This window comes from Geotrypetes seraphini, chromosome 4, assembly GCF_902459505.1.
Source record: "Geotrypetes seraphini chromosome 4, aGeoSer1.1, whole genome shotgun sequence".
NCBI lineage: Eukaryota > Metazoa > Chordata > Amphibia > Gymnophiona > Dermophiidae > Geotrypetes > Geotrypetes seraphini.
This window is the reverse complement of record NC_047087.1, coordinates 92,078,032-92,092,555: the sequence shown is the minus strand read 5'-3', so window position 1 is coordinate 92,092,555 and position 14,524 is coordinate 92,078,032.

Sequence of the window (14,524 nt, the reverse complement as noted above, 5' to 3'; positions counted from 1 at the left end):
ATGCATCCATAGGATAACATGCACGTGTTAGCATTTAGCGTGCGCTAAAAAGCTTAGCGCACCTTTGTAAAAGAGGGGGATAGGATTGGTGTAGTCAGTGGTGTATTAAGGGGGGCAGGGGGCGGGGGGCGCCATGTTGGTGGGGGCACAGGCACCCCTCCTCCCATCACCATGCGCTGCTCTCCTTCCCTTCCCCTGTACTTCTAACTGTTCACCGCCGTGAGCAACAACTTTAACATGGTTCTCGCGACCACGTCTTCTCTCCTGCTGATGTCACTTCTGGGTGCCTCCCATAGGAAGTGATGTCAGTGAGATCGATGATGGGGTTGTAAGGAACACACTGAAGTTCTTGGTGCTCTTGGTGGTGAACTAGAGGCCTGGGGGAAGGAGCGGGGGGGGGGGGGGTGCAGAAACGAGAGAGAGGGAGGGGAGCCTTTCATGTATGCACCTAAATTTTTCATTAATTAGTGGAAATGTGTACCCTGCCCACCTGCCACCCAAACTCCACCCACATGTGTGCCCAACATCAGTCTATGTGCTATTGCATTTATTTATTTATTCAATTTCCTGTGCTGTTCTCCCAAAGGAGCTCAGAGCGGTTTACATGAATTTTATTCAGGTACTCAAGCATTTTTCCCTATCCTGGTGAACTCACAATCTATCTAATGTACCTGGGGCAATGGGGAGGATTAAGAGACGCCCAAGGTTACAAAGAGCAGTGTGGGGTTTGAACCCACAACCTCAGGGTGCTGAGGCTGTACCTTTAACCACTGCGCCACACTTTCCGCCTTTAATAAAATAGCATGTAGCCATACTGTATATGCACATATTTGCACGCACGTACGCACACATATGCATATGCCTAGTGTAACCAAGGTTATAAATAAAATTTTAAAAAGATATTCCTGTAGGTTTAAGAATTTTGGACAGCACAGCTCTCTCCAGGAAGTGAGCAGTGATGGGGGAGTTCTAAAACTGCCAAGGAGAACAGTTGAGGAGAGCTGAGTTGGTTTGTTGGCAGAGACAGGTGTCTGTTATATGTTGTCTCTGTAAAATTGGTTTTTAAAGATAAATTTTCATTGTGGTAACTTTGATTTGATTTTGTAAATTTGGGGATTGAGCTGTGACATGAGTTTTATGGCATTTGAGCTGTGACATTAGCTTATTAGAAGTGGTGACTTGGATTCTTATTTTACAAAAATGTACTTGAGGTGACAGAAATTATCCTGAAGATATCATTTGAATGATAGGGTTTTTAAAGAAAACCTAAAAAAGCAGTTTTATTGAAGATACTTTAAAAAATTGTTTGATGTGATTGAAGCTTTTATAAAGAAAATTTGTTTGAGTTGAAGATTCTAATTAGAACCGGACACTAGTGCTGGAAGGGCTGTGTACTGCTATTGGATATTTATAGATCCTGTAGTGGCGCAGTGGTTGGATCTACAGCCTCAGCTCCCTGGGGTTGTGGGTTCAAACCCCGCACTGCTCCTTGTGACCCTGGGCAAGTCACTCAGTCCTCCATAGCCCAGGTACGTTAGATAGATTGTGAGCCCACTGGGACAGATAGGGAAAATGCTTGAGTACCTGATTGTAAAAAAATACCCACTTAGATAACCTTGATAGGCGGTATATAAAATCCTAATAAACTTGAAACTTTCTTTCAGCTGCAGCACCTGTTCTTCCCTCTCCCCCTCCCCCATGGTTCCTCTAACTTATTTAAATTACCATTGATAGCAACACTGCATTAACAAAATAATAATAACAGTTTATATACCGCAATACCATTAAGTTCTATGCAGTTTACAATAGATTAAGCGAGGTACAAATTGATTGAATTTAAGAGGGGGGAAGAGGAGAGTTAATAGGACCGGAAATGCGTTGTTGAGGAGAAAGAGATTAATAGGACAGAGGAATCACTATGGAGGAGAAAGAAGATGAGTGGGTCAGTTGTCTAGATACTTTAGGAACAGTTGAGTTTTTAGACGTTTTCTGAATTCCTCATAAGTAGTGGGCGAAAGCAGTTGATCTAGGTCTTTGCCCCACAATGCTGCTTCAGCCTACCTCAGGGCTTTGGCCTTTTCTGTGATACATCTCACTCGCCTGGAAGCAGGAACTTGCATCAGAGAGCATGGGATGTGTCACAGGCAGTGGCGTACCAAGGGGTGGGGGAGATCCGCCCCGGGTGCAAGCCCTGAGGGGGTGCTCCCGGCCTTGAAGCCATTGGCATCTAGTTCCCCCTCCCACCGCCATCCGGATTCTCCCCCGCCCCCCCCCCCTCCGCACCATTTGCAGTGGAGAAGCAGCCTACAGCGGGATCGCGATGCCAGCAATCTCTGCGCTGCTTCCTCCACTGTGGGACCGCGGCGGAGGAAGCAGTGCAGGGATCACTGGCATCGCGATCTTGCTGCGGGCTGCTTCTCTACCGTAGGTGGTGCAGGGAGGCCAGGGGGATGAGCGGTCCTTCAGGGTTGGGGGGCGAGCGGTCCTTCGGGGTGGGGGGCATCAGGCCTTCAGGGTGGGGCAGGCAGGCAGGCCTTCAAAGGGGGGAATAGGCCTTCAAGGGGGGCAGGCAGGCAGGCATTCAAGGAGGGGACAGGCAAGCAGGCCTTCAAGGTGGGACAGGCAGGCAGGCCTTCAAGGGGGGGACAGGCCTTCAAGGGGGGGACAGGCCTTCAAGGGGGGGGGATAGGCCTTCAAGGGTGGGGACAGGCAGGCAGGCCTTTAAGGGGGACAGGCAGGCCTTCAAGGGGGGGACAGGCCTTCAAGGGGGAACAGGCAGGCAGTTCTTCAAGGGGGGGACAGGCCTTCAAAGGGGACAGGCAGGCAGGCCTTTAAGGGGGGGATAGGTCTTCAAGGGGGAGGACAGGCAGCAGGCCTTCAAGGGGGACAGGCAGGCAGGCCTTCAAGGGGGGACAGGCCTTCAAGGGAGGGGACAGTCAGGCAGGCCTTCAAGGGGAGGACACGCCTTCAAGGGGGGACAGGCAGGCAGGCTTTTAAGGGAAGGACAGGCCTTCAAGGGGGGGACAGGCCTTCAAGGGGGACAGACAGACCTTCAAAGGGGGGGACAGGCCTTCAAGGGGGACAGGCAGGCAAACCTTCAAAGGCCGGCCTTCAAGGGGAGGATAGGCCTTCAAGGGGGGCGACAGGCAGGCAGGCCTTCAAGGGGGAGACAGGCCTTCAAGGGGGGGACAGGCAGGCAGGCCTTCAAGGGGGACAGGCAGGCAGGCCTTAAAGGGGGGGACAGGCAGGTAGGCCTTCAAGGGGGGGGACAGGCAAGCAGGTCTTCAAGGGGGGGGACAGGCCTTCAATGGGGGTATAGGCCTTCAAGGGGGGACAGGCCTTCAAGGGGGGAACAGTCAGGCAGGCCTTCAAGGGGGACAGGCAGGCAGGCCTTCAAGGGGGGGACAGGCCTTCAAGGGGTAAAGACAGGCAGACCTTCAAGGGGGACAGGCAGGCAGGCCTTCAAGGGGGGGACAGGCCTTCAAGGGGGGGACAGGCAGGCAGGCCTTCAAGGGGTAAAGACAGGCAGACCTTCAAGGGGGACAGGCAGGCAGGCCTTCAAGGGGGGGACAGGCCTTCAAGGGGGGGACAGGCAGGCAGGCCTTCAAGGGGGGGGATAGGCCTTCAAGGAGGGACAGGCCTTCAAGGGGGGAACAGTCAGGCAGGCCTTCAAGGGGGACAGGCAGGCAGGCCTTCAAGGAGGGGACAGGCCTTCAAGGGGTAAAGACAGGCAAACCTTCAAGGGGGACAGGCAGGCAGGCCTTCAAGGGGGGGACAGGCCTTCAAGGGGGGGACAGGCAGGCAGGCCTTCAAGGGGGGGGATAGGCCTTCAAGGGGGGACAGGCCTTCAAGGGGGGAACAGTCAGGCAGGCCTTCAAGGGGGACAGGCAGGCAGGCCTTCAAGGGGGGGACAGGCCTTCAAGGGGTAAAGACAGGCAAACCTTCAAGGGGGACAGGCAGGCAGGCCTTCAAGGGGGGGACAGGCCTTCAAGGGGGGGACAGGCAGGCAGGCCTTCAAGGGGGGGGGATAGGCCTTCAAGGGGGGGACAGAGAGGCAGGCCTTCAAGGGGGGGACAGGTCTTCAAGGGGTGGATAGGTCTTCAAGGGGTTGGACAGGCCTGCAGGCCTTCAAGGGGGACAGGCAGGCAGGCCTTCAAGGGGGGGACAGGCAGACAGGCCTTCAAGGGGGGGGACAGGCAAGCAGGCCTTCAAGGGGGGATAGGCCTTCAAGGAGGGTATAGGCCTTCAAGGGGGGACAGGCCTTCAAGGGGGACAGGCAAGCAGGCCTTCAAGGGGGGGGACAGGCCTTCAAGGGGGGAGATAGGCCTTTAAGGGGGGGACAGGCAGGCAGGCCTTCAAGGGGGGAACAGGCAGGCAGGCCTTCAAGGGGGACAGACAGGCAGACCTTCAAGGGGGGACAGACCTGCAAAGGGGGGGACAAGCCTTCAAGGGGTACAGGCAGGCAGGCCTTCAAGGGGGGGACAGGCCTTCAAGGGGGGCGACAGGCAGGCAGGCCTTCAAGGGGGGGACAGGCAGGCAGGCCTTCAAGGGGGACAGGCAGGCAGGCAGGCCTTAAAGGGGGGGGACAGGCAGGCAGGCCTTAAAGGGGGGGGACAGGCAGGTAGGCCTTCAAGGGGGGGGACAGGCAAGCAGGTCTTCAAGGGGGGGGACAGGCCTTCAATGGGGGTATAGGCCTTCAAGGGGGGACAGGCCTTCAAGGGGGGAACAGTCAGGCAGGCCTTCAAGGGGGACAGGCAGGCAGGCCTTCAAGGGGGGGACAGGCCTTCAAGGGGTAAAGATAGGCAGACCTTCAAGGGGGTGACAGGCCTTCAAGGGGGGGACAGGCCTTCAAGGGGGGACAGGCAGGCAGGCCTTCATGGGGGGGGATAGGCCTTCAAGGGGGGGACAGAGAGGCAGGCCTTCAAGGGGGGGACAGATCTTCAAGGGGTGGATAGGTCTTCAAGGGGTTGGACAGGTCTGCAGGCCTTCAAGGGGGACAGGCAGGCAGGCCTTCAAGGGGGGGACAGGCAGACAGGCCTTCAAGGGGGGGGGACAGGCAAGCAGGCCTTCAAGGGGGGGACAGGCCTTCAAGGGGGGTATAGGCCTTCAAGGGGGGACAGGCCTTTAAGGGGGACAGGCAAGCAGGCCTTCAAGGGGGGGACAGGCCTTCAAGGGGGGAGATAGGCCTTTAAGGGGGGGACAGGCAGGCAGGCCTTCAAGGGGGGGAACAGGCAGGCAGGCCTTCAAGGGGGACAGACCTGCAAAGGGGGGGGACAAGCCTTCAAGGGGTACAGGCAGGCAGGCCTTCAAGGGGGGGACAGGCCTTCAAGGGGAACAGGTAGGCAGGCCTTCAAAGGGGGGGACAGATCTTCAAGGAGGGGACAGGCCTTCGGGGGGTGCAGGCGTTCAAGGGAGGACAGGCCTTCAGGGGAGGGGGGCCCTGGTGTAGAAGTACACGGAGGTAAGGGGGGGTTCAAAGAGACGCACATATGCCAGACTTTGGGTGGGAAGAAATAATGGGTCTGAAAATAGAGGAGAGGGAAAGAGATGATGGACCATGGTTTTTAGGGAGAGAAGGAACAGAAAGGGAGAGAAGTTGGACACAAGGGATGGTGTGAAGGGGGGATAGAGATACTGGACAGGAGGATAGTTGGGAAAAGAAAGGGAGAGATGGTGGACCCTGGGGTGGTGGGGAAGGAGGGAGAGATGCTGGATGAAAGGGTAGTTAAGAAAAGATGGATCTGTGGAGGGAGACGAAAAAAGGAAAGATGCCAGACCTCCTGGGGAGGGAAGGGAAACGGGGAGGACAGAGATGACAAATGGATGGTTAGCATGCAGAAAGAAGGAAGGAGACCCTGGCAAGCAAGTTATCAGAAGTCAACCAGAGCCTTGGACCAACAAGATTTGAAAAATAACCAGAAAACAAAAGGTAGAAAAACTAATTTTATTTTCTGTTTTGTGATTATAATATGTCAGATTTGAAATGTGTATCCTGCCAGAGCTGGTGTTAGACCGCAGACGTGAGCTAGGATTTAACAGAGAGAGGAAAAGTCCTTTTTGTTTCTTTATTTTATTTACACCACAGCGCCAGTGTGGTTAGGAGAAGCCAAAGGGGGGGGGGTGAAAAAGCTATAAAATAAACTCACCAGGATGTTTGAAAAAAAACACCCAATTGGGCAGGAAAATCGAATCGAAAAACCAATTCAATAGGCTGAATCGAATCAAATTTTTTTTCCTGAATTGGGCAGCACTAGTTTGCGCTGTCTTAGACTTTAGGATCTGGGATTGGTGAGAGATGGCATTCTCAGAACTTTATAATGCAAGTGAAACGAGGATTTGGTCAGACTTTTGAAGGGTCTGCAGAAGAAAAATATTGTATAGGCCGGGGACATAAGACAGCAGGAAACGGGAACTTTTCTTCGTTCTATTTTTGTGAATGGCAAGGCTGAGGATGTCAGAGAGTTCAGTTAAAATATGTGCTTTATAAGAAAATATAATAATGTGTTTTATAAAGTTTATAAGCATTGCTGGCCTACCCGGTAAGGTGTTCCTAATGGTGGTGGTAGTGGCAGCGTGTCAATGTGTTGAGAGGAAGAGGTGGTCTGTGAAATTCTGCTGAGCAAACTCCGGGCCCATTTCCACCCCCCAGGTTAGTCCACTCCACTCAACTGGTTCATATACTGAGTGGGTCTTTGGGTGTTGTGCCTGGGTATTTGTTTTGGGATCTTTTCTAGTGGTTTGTCAGTATCTCCTTGTGGTCCAAAGAAGGAAACTTTGTTAACCTTAGCATTGACCTTCAGAATATGTTTGTAACAGCGCTGCTTGTGTGGCATTAGGCTTTGTAGTGATTGAAAGAAAAAACCAGACCTTTGCACATTTTTGCATGGTGGGTGTATGAGGAGATTCACATTTCCTGCACAGCTAAGTCCTTGTGAAGTTACCTTGTTCTTTCTGTATTTGACATCTAGCAAGATCTTTGTTTGGAAGGAAAGATCTAAGCTTAAAAATGAAGTGGCCAGAAGTTATGATAAAAGCAGATAGCGTAGCTGGTTTTAAGAAAGATTTGGACAAATTCCTGGAGGAAAACTCCATAGTCTGTTATTAAGACATGGGGGAAGTGTCTTCTTGCCCTGGATCGGTAGCATGGAATGTTGCTACTCTATGGGTTTTGACCAGGTACTAGTGACCTGGATTGACTACCATGAGAATGGGCTACTGGGCATGATGGACTATTGGTCTCACCCAGTTAGGCTATTCTTATGTTATGTTCTCATCTGTAGGGGCCTTTGTTTTCACTTCTTATTTTAATGTATTTTTTTTCTGGGAACTTATCAGTGTTTTTTTATAATGGGAACAAAAAATGGAAGAGAATTAATGTGTGTGGAATGGGGGGTAACTAATTTCTTCAGCTAAATAATTCAATCCACCTCAACCAGACATAAGAGAACTCACACACCATTCACACACCCTCCAACCAAAAACATCAAAAGAAAACAAATTGTTCGACAACCTCCTAACACTTGACCCCCAACTCTACAACCTATTGACCTTGACCACAGGCTACAAAACCTTAAAAAAAGAAATAAAAACCTTTCTATTCAAAAAACATATAAAACCGAACTAACACAATCAGAACTGCCTCAAGCATCACCTGCAACTACTCCATATGTACTTCTGATGTCATGACAATTCAGACATAATTTATGTTGTTTGTTATGTTACATTTGGAATAATGGTTACATATATGAGGTTCAATAGAAGAAAATTTTCACTGCCTGTTTCTATTCTGACCATTTATTCCGTTTCATGGTTATTACAAAAAATATTTTTTTACATGTGGGGGGGTGTCAAAAAATGATGGGCCCCGGGTGCCACATATCTTAGGTACGCCACTGGTCACAGTAAAGGCCCAAAACTCTGAGGTAGGCTGATTTTGTTGATGCAATGTCACTAAGTAGAAACTGAAATAAGTTAGAGGACCAGGGAGTAGAGAGAAGAATAGGCCCTGGAACTGGGGGAGGGAAAGGAAAGGGGGTAGATGCTAGAACCAGGAGGGGGAAGGATAGGGGAGAGACACTGGGCCTGTGAGATGGAGGGGGACACAACCTGGTGAGAGCTGGGGAGGCTTAACCTCCTCAAGCCTCATACCAGGCACCTATGCTATTATGCATAACTTGCTTCAATGTTCACTGCAGCTAAAGCATTTACATGGCTTATTTGATGGTACAGTGACAAACCATTTGCAAACATCGGTGAAGTTTTGTTTTGTAACAATACCTTTGTGTTTTAGGTGTACACAGTCTAACTGACCTACATAGAAGTTAAAGGCAAGGTTATCGAACTTCCAGCTTTTGAAGGTGCAAATACCTATTCCGCAATGACAATGTTATTATACAAGTCACTTTTCATAGTTATGAAATTTGCCTTAATTCTCCTTTGAAGTGCTGTACAGTATATACAAACAAAGCACAACCATATAGAAGAGTAAATAATGGTGCTGAATTTTCTCGGAAAAAATAATCATTTTACCGCCTAAATAATGTTGTGAAAGTAGCTTCCAATTATTTCTACTCTTTGGGGTTTTTTTTCCCTTCGGTTTGAAAGTTCAATCATGAAATTGCAGAAAGAGAGAAGAAAGACAATGCCAGTTTTTCTTTTCTATTTCTTCTCTCCAAGAGGGCTCATCAGGTTATACAATGTTTAAGCTGCACAAGTCCTTTGCTCTTGGAGGTGGAAAGCAGATTCGGTTGCAGAGAGCTGCCCAATGCAACAGGCACGTAAGATGCAGGGCTGAAACAAAGTTACAAATACAAAAGCTGGTTTAACTTTACCTTAAGGAAGAAAAGTCTGGACACGGTAAGTAGTACTACTACTATTTCATATGTCTATAGTGCACTGCTGATAGACATACGCAGTGCTGTACATCAACACATTTAAGAGACAGTCCCTGCTCAAAAGAGCTTACAATCTAATTAGCAGACAACAGTACAACTAGGGACTTAGGGAGTTTCTCAGGGTGTTTAGGGTGAGAGGGTTATGAGTTAAATGCATTCTCAAAGAGGTGGGCTCTGGATTTGAATAGTGCCAGGGACAGCTAGCACTGTAATGTGAGCACTGAGGGGTAAACTCTGTATATGTTTAGAAAAAAAACATTTACGTGAGGCGCCATTTTTTCAAACTGAGACAGTTCCATATGCGATTTTCTCAGACTGTTTATTTCAAAACGGGTTGCGTCCAATTTTCAAGCAGCTATTCTTCTGTTTTATGATTCTAAAGACTCCTGAGGCAGGCCTGTTGGCCGAAACATGTACATGTCGAGTCATTGAATCATTGATTGTACCATGATGACATTGGAAGAATAAAAAGATTTGTTCATCTACAGATAAGTTTATGGACACTTTTTTAGTGCACACCTGTCTTTTTGGACAATTCCATTTTTCTTTTCTTTAGAAAGAAAACAGTGCTGAAAAGGTTGGCGCTTAGCATTCTATAAATCGCATCCAGAGTTAGGTATAGTTTATGGAATCATGCATAGCGCCCATCCGCAGGACTAAACATTTGGGTGCAAGCATTTATGCCAATGAAAACCAGGCCTAAATGCCCGCACTTCAGTTGTGCGCAGACCAGCGTGCCTATCTTGTAGGAACGCCCATGACCTGCCCATGCTGCTCTCCTGGCCAGTCCCCCTTTTGAGATTCACTCACATCACTTTATAGAATACGTGTGCAAATTCTGACTATTTACTGGGATTTATTAACCACCTTTTTTTTTTTCACGATGAGATCCACCCAAAGCGGTTTACAATTCACTTTATAGTAATCAGGTACACATAGGTGTTTTCCCTATCTGTCCTGGCAAGCTTACAATCTGACTGTGGTACCTGGGGCAGTGACTTGCCCAGAGTCTCAAGGAGCAGGTTGGGATCGAACTCACAACCTCAGGGTGCTGAGGCAGCAGCTCTAACCACTAGGCCACGCCTTCCTCCAATAATTCTGTGCTAATGGGCAATTATCAGTGCTGATTGGCTCTTTAAACAATTCAATTCAGTAATGTGCAACTTTGGCCACAGTATACAGAATCCAGCCCTGAGTAATAAAGAACTAAAATTCTTATCTAATCCTTAATTATACTCTCATTTTTTTTTTTATAATGGTGCAGTTGTTTCTTCCTGTGTTTCTCTTCTTCCAGTTCAGTTGGAATCAGGACTGAAATTTATCTACTTTAGCCCTCATTACTGGCTACACTGGGATTTCCCCCTATTTTCTATCCTCTTTCACCTCACTCAGCCCAACAGTGGTCCTCAGCCAGAAGTCAGGTATTATGACTCTGGGCCGGATTCTCAAAACTTACCGTGCCTTTAATAATGGTCACTAAACCAGCTCCAGCTGGTTTAGCGTGGCAGTATTTTGCCACGCGATTATCAGAACAGCTCACCGTGGCCTTTTCCGAGCTTCCTAGCACCCTCTGACTCTGTCATGCAAATGTATTACAACAAGGTCATAAATATTAAAATGATAGTAAAATGGACACATTAATATTTAAATGAGCACTCCGGACGATTCTCCATCATTGCTGGGTGATTCTCTAAGTGCAGCCGGCTTTTGATGACCAAAAATTACCGGCTGGCCCAGAGGTGCTGGTACTGTGAAAAGCACATCTCAGCATGTGTTTCTGGCTGTGGCTCATGAAAAAAAAAATTTAATACACCATTCATATAAATTATAGTTGTATAATAGTTTCAGGGGGAAAAAAAAATCTGAAAAGCACATGTCTCAAGTGCGTGTACTAAAGGCATGTCTTATGTGTGCTTGCTGAAAGCTGATGTTTGCACCTCTCCTCCCATTCCTTCCCCTCCATCCAATAGTGCTGGCACACCTATGATTGACACAACAGCCACATGGGACACACACCTATGACATGTGCATATATAATGCTCCAATAAGGCATGCCCACCATATGCTTGCCTACGGTGTAGCTTTTTCCTGGCACAAGCACACATTTACGCCTCTTTCCATGGACTGTCCTGTGCATATGCCGATCGCTGTCACCGCCGACTCATCTCACGTAAATTTGGCGACCCTCCGTGAACCTCATTCGTATGCACGGTTCTTCGAGAACGTCTCATTTTTTGAAATTGATACATTTACGACCGTGACAGCAACCCGTCACATTTTACTGGCGATATTAGAGAATCCGGCCCTCTTTCTGGAATTCTACAATTATGGGCTCTAGGTTTGGCCACTTCTACTGTGTGATAACACAGTTGCACTGTAAGTATCATCTATGCATTAATCCCAGCTCCCACCAACCTAGGAAGCAGAAGACCTGGGCCCAGGTTCATCTGCCCCAGCAGGACAACTTCCAGTTTATATGACCAAATGCTGCCACATACATGGAATTCTAGGAAATGAGAGAAATTCAGCAAACCTTTTCTGCTCGATCAACCATTATACACTGTATTTAAAACGGTTTGTGAAACTGATAGGGAAGTAAATTGTTTGGGGGAAAACCTAATAATGCTAAAACTGATTTTGAGGGCACTGCGACAGGTCTGAGACATGAAAAGGTTAATGTTCTGCATTGATTTGCACCACGAAGTCATGTGGTCATTCCACACTGGGCCCTGGTGAAAGAGCACTGCAAAGGCTGACTTCAGAAGGCCTGCAGCTGTGTTCAGCTGTGACTGCTGGCACCAATATCTGGCTAGTCAAACACTAACACAGGACTGGTACGAGCACGCTCCTATAAACTTAGGCATAGTTTCAAGTACACAAACACATGTACAGGTTATGGAGAAGATTGAGGATAAAGTCCTAGCTTACTGTTTTGAAATTTGGTTTTCATTTTATCAGCAAATCATCCTTCTAAGAATGAATGATCTTTGATGTTTCCAACCCCTATTGTTCTATGTGTTTCTTCTGCTGGGGCAGGCAGTTATTTCAGCAGTGTGCCGTATACCGTCTTGATCAAAAACACATAGCTAGGTGAGGAAGAAGTGCAGGGTTCTTGCACTTTGTAGTATTTACTTAACACATTAATTCACATGCTCAAAGGTATCTGCACTACTGTTCAGAAATGAAGCGCTTCTGATTGATACTAATGCCGGGTGACACTAGCATTTACTCATCTCACCAACCGATGTAATAGCAAGCCCTGTAATCTGAAACACTGTTATTACTGCTCAGCCTAAATGTGTATATGTTCAATTGTTTTGTATCATGATGCACTAACAGTGTAGAGCAGAGAATGACACGGGGACAAATTTTTCCCCGTCCTCGCGAGAGCTCAATTTCCCCATTCTGTCCCTGTGAGTTTTGTCGCTGTCTCTGTCCCATTCCTGTAAGCTCCCTTTTAACCGCACATACCTCAAACACTTATGACTTTAAAGTGTTTGAGGCTTGTGCAGATGAGGACAGAGCTTAGACATTGGTGGAATGAGGCATTATGACATCACAGTCTGAGCTCTAGAATGTTGCTACTTATGAGTTTAAAGTGTTTGAGGCTTGTGCTGATGAGGATAGAGCTTAGGCATTGGTGGAATGAGGCATTTTGACATCACAGTCTGAGCTCTAGAATGTTGCTACTTATGATTTTAAAGTGTTTGAGACTTGTGCAGATGAGGACGGAGCTTAGGCATTGGTGGAATGAGGCATTATGACATCACAGTCTGAGCTCTAGATTGTTGCTACTTAGGATTTTAAAGTGTTTGAGGCTTGTGCTGATGAGGACGGAGCTTAGGCGTTGGCGGAATGAGGCATTATGACATCACAGTCTGAGCTCTAGAATGTTGCCACTTATGACTTTAAAGTGTTTGAGGCTTGTGCAGATGAGGTCAGAGCTTTCAGGGATGGGGCAGGGACAGGAAAAGAATTTGCGGGGACGGGAAAATGAGTTCCCGCGGGGACAGGGAAAAATTTGTCCCCGTGTCATTCTCTAGAGTAGAGTTGTTCTGATGAAAGATTATTCAACTTTTACCCACCCCACCCCCTTTTACAAAACTGCAGAAGCGGTTTTTAGTGCAGGCCGGCGTGTTGAATGCTCTGCGTTGCTCCCGATACTCATATTAGCATTGGGAGCAGCACAGAGCATTCAGTGTGCTGGCCTGTACTACAAACCATTTCCGCAGTTTTGTAAAAAGGGGGGTTATTTTATTTTTGCACTTTATGTTTATGCTTGTATAGAAAATGTATGCAGTCAAGAGTGGCAGTTTGAGAAGATTTAAGAAAATATGGGATTGTTTACTTAAATGTAATGATTAAAATGTGTGTGTGTGTGTATATATATATATAGGTTAGTAAGTTAATGTCACGACACCCTATGACTAATTTTTTTTGTATTATATTGTTTTGGTTTTTTTTTTTATTCTTTATTCAAGTTTCTACATTTGACAATAAAACAAGTCAAAAAGAAAAAAATACAATGGAAACAGAAATATAGCTAATTAGCAAGAATCAAAATATTCCTACATCACAGTTACAAATTAAATTGTACATTACAGAGTATAATTAGTCCACAATAATAAGGGACGGACGTGTAAGAATTGACTGAATAAACTTTTTACAAACCAAAAAGGAAAATAAAGATGGAACTTGACAGCCCCCGAACAATTCTCATCAAGCAGATTTACTGGAGTTCAAATCTCATGTAGTGGATATTGTCTGTGCAGAAATAAATTTAGATAGTTGCTGCGGCTCATAGAAAAGATTTCTATTATCTTTATAACCATTACACATTTCCATGGTTATCGTAAAACAAAGGTTGCTCCTAATTGCAATACCTGGGGTCGCAAAAGGAGAAATTGCTTTCTTTTTTTCTGAGTAGGTCTAGATACGTCAGGGTACTTTCTCACTTTATATGACATAAAGGTAACATCTCTGTATTTAAAGAACAGTTTAAGCAACCATTCCCTATCCGAATCTATGGCAAACTGAACCAAAAGTGTAGCAGGAACTTGGGCTTCAGTATCAAACCTCGCAAGAAAATTAGTTAAATCAAGGCTATCAGCAGATAAATTCTGCTAATTAGCAGCCTGAGATTTTATCCTCCTAGGTAAATAACAAACTTTTAAAATCTCATTAAGGCATCGTTTAAACATTTCTTGTGCTGTAATAGGAAAAACTTTTGGGAAGTTTATAATCCTAAGATTACATCTTCTAGTTACATTTTCCAGCATTTCATATTTAAAGTGTAAATTCCCACTATCTTTGGCCCAAATTGAAGCTTGCAGTTCCAAATCTTTCAATCTAGCTTCAGTCTGCCGATTTATTCTCCAAAGTTGACAGTTTATTCTTAATTTCCATATGCTCAGAGAGCACCATTGTGCATTGATAAGATAGCTGCTGAATCTGACTACACAGAGAAAGTTGTAAGCTGGAAATGGCATCCCAAATCGACTCCATGTTAATGACCCTGGGTCTTTGCTAGGGAGCAATCACCATTCTAGGACCCACGAAAGACAGTACCTTGAGCTGCAGCAGCTATGGAAACCTGAACAGATTCCTCTTCACGGGTTTGCTCCATTTCC